Source organism: Typopeltis vanoorti, chromosome 13 (assembly GCF_054136105.1).
Source record: "Typopeltis vanoorti isolate ZY-2024b chromosome 13, IOZ_Tvanoo_1.0, whole genome shotgun sequence".
NCBI classification, from domain to species: Eukaryota; Metazoa; Arthropoda; class Arachnida; order Uropygi; family Thelyphonidae; genus Typopeltis; species Typopeltis vanoorti.
The window spans coordinates 104,766,653-104,769,641 of NC_143561.1; the positions used below are offsets into that span (position 1 = coordinate 104,766,653).

At 30.9% G+C, this 2,989-nt stretch overlaps 1 pseudogene; it reads left to right on the forward strand.

The window, feature by feature from the left end:
• Nucleotides 1–571: 571 nt before the first annotated feature.
• Nucleotides 572–1,247, forward strand: LOC150100436 (small ribosomal subunit protein uS5 pseudogene; annotated as a pseudogene).
• The last annotated feature ends 1,742 nt before the right edge of the window (nucleotides 1,248–2,989 follow it).

Below are 2,989 nucleotides of genomic sequence, written 5' to 3' on the forward strand. Positions count from 1 at the left end.
ACAGAAAGAACTTTTTAACTGAATGTGAGTTAGCCAGATTCATATGAGGTGGAATGGTTCCCTCCTGAAAATATGAGTTTTTCACCTGAACTGCAAAACAGACAAACTGGTCAAAAGAACAAACAAAGTTAACAATAATAAAATACACTGGTCTCAGAGCCTTAGCTGCTACGGTTATAATTCCATATATATCCCTATATCTCTAAAAATTCGTGTTTTTCCACACGACTTTTTAGAGATATAGGGATATATATCCACACACACACACACACACACACACACACACACACACACACACACACACACACACACACACACACACACACACACACACACACACACACACACACACACACACACACACACACACACACACACACACACACACACACACACACACACACACACACACTTCATAGATATAATATACTAGCCTCATAGCCTAAGTTGCTTTTTCTGTAATTCCAAACAACTCAAACGTTAAAGGGAAATAAAAAAAAAACTTAGAAAAGATGTCACTAAAATTATTTTTTTCACTTTAGTCTTTTATTAAAGCTAAGAAGGATTCACAATGGCCGACACAGGTCCAGCCAGTAGAGGTGGTGGAAGAGGAGGTTTGTATGGTGAATTATGGGATTGTAGTTGTGGTAGTGGACGAAGCAGAAGAAAAGGTAGAAGACGTGGTCGAAGACGAGGAAAGGAAGGTGAGAAGAAGTGGATACCAGTGACAAAGCTGGGAAGACTTGTTAAGGATGGAAAAATAAAGACAATTGAACATATCACTTCCCATCAAGGAATTTAAAAAAACAGATATTTTTCTGGGGTTCCTCATAAAAATATGAAGTTCTCAACATTACGCCTGTTCAGAAACAAACTCGTGCTGGTCAGAAAGCTAGATTTAAGGCTTTTGTATTGGGAAAACCACACACACTGGTCCCTGTAAGGTAACTGACAAGTGTGGAAGTGTTTAGATGAGACTTATAACTGCTCCTAGAGGTACAGGTATTGTTTCTGTTCCAGTCCCTAAAATATTTAACTATAGCTGGAATTAAAGACTGCTACACATCTGCAAGTGGTTCCACTTCAGCTCTTATGAATTTTGCTAAAGCAACTTATCTGTCAATTCAAGAGACATACAGCTATCTCACCCTGATTTGTGACCTGAAAAGTAACTGATCAAATCTCCTTATCAGAAATTTAGTGACTACTTGATGGGTGCTGCGCAACGTGATGAGCGAGCGGTATGAAATTTGAACATGCTTAAATACACTTGAAGTATTATTAAAAAAAATCAGCACATCCAAGGTATTTTAAGAAATTAATTCGTTCTAAAATTTTATTTTCAATCATGGTTTTACTTCTGACTGGAAATGGTAATTTTAAAAGCCATGATTTTTGATTTTTTCTGTTGATTCGGCATTTCTTAATTTTTACACATATGTTTAAGGCGCATATTGATTTTTTATTGATTATTATTTATTTTTGATTTTGATATTTATTTATTGATTTTTCAAAATCTGTCCCTCTTCTCTATTTATGTATCACACACATAATGCTTTCTATAATTCTGCTTCCCATGGTATATCTTTTGCTATATTTATTTATATTAAACAATACTGAAGTAAATAAGCCTTGTATTCGTTTTATTTATCACCCTGCATGCAGGTTTTTTTATTTATTTATTGTTATTATTTTTATTTTAGGGTCAGATTTTGAATGTATTTTTCTACCTAGGTGTGGCATAAATTTCTTATGTTCTAGCAGTGGTTTCACAAATTTTGTTACATAATTTGTCGAGACGATACAGGCATTAAAAAACTCTGCTTCTCGTGACCTAACTGTGCATAACGTGGATAGTATTAAAATAAACTAATAGCTTAACAAACTCTCAGCATCATGACCTCATTCCTATAAATGGTGACACTGCGTTTCTAATGCTTGGCAGAAATAAAATAAAAATAAAAATAAATCCTTTGTTGGTGTTTAGAGTAAGATATTCCTTATCTAAATTTTAAAATTTATCTGAAGGCTGTGAAAAAGAAAGTCCACAAAACAAATTAAGATGTATAAGATGAAATAAAATAAAAAATAACTTGTACAAGACTCACGTGAAACCGTTAAATTAAAGTTAACTTAATTTTTAATTAAAAAAAAAAACCTTCAATTTAATAACAAAAAAAAAGAGAAAAGAAAAGGATATGCATCGCAGCTGAGAATTCTAAAAGTTTTCTATACTATTAAATTCAAAACAACTGGCAACTTTATACCTGAATTTAAGTAAATTCTGTTAAATTTTATAATGTTTAATGGCAGTTTTTTATCCTTGTTATTTATTTGTTTTAGAATATGTTTATTGCTTTATTATTATTATTGTTGTTATTTATTTATTTACTTTTTTTTTCTAGTTGCATTTACGCTTTACGTAAGTAAACGTTTGTTGCCAGCTTTATTTCAAAGATTTTTATTATTACTTAATAAAAAATAATAAATAAGACAGCTTTTAGAAGAAACTCAACCCTTTCATTTTAATTCTAACGCGATTAATACTGCATTTATTAACTAGAGAAACAGATAATATAAGATGCATGGATTTTTATTTTTATTTTTATTTTTTCATAGTTAAAACAACTATGCTACTGATTCTAGTATAATTATTTAGCTTCGTATTTACGTCAAGGTCAATTTTAGACCTTTATGCTAAAAGACTTAATTCACAAAACTGGGGTTAACTTTATTATTATTATTATTATTATTATTATTATTATTATTATTATTATTATTATTATTATTATTATTATTATTATTATCGCCATCGAGTCCAAGACTAATAGCGGGAGGTCTAAAATAACCATTATTCACAATTTACCTATCATATCTCTTCTTAAACTGATTAATCAACAGAGCACAGAAAATTCCCCAGGAAACATTCCATTCATTCGCCATCCTCATACCAAAAAAAAAAAAAAAAAAATCTAAACCTTACATTCCT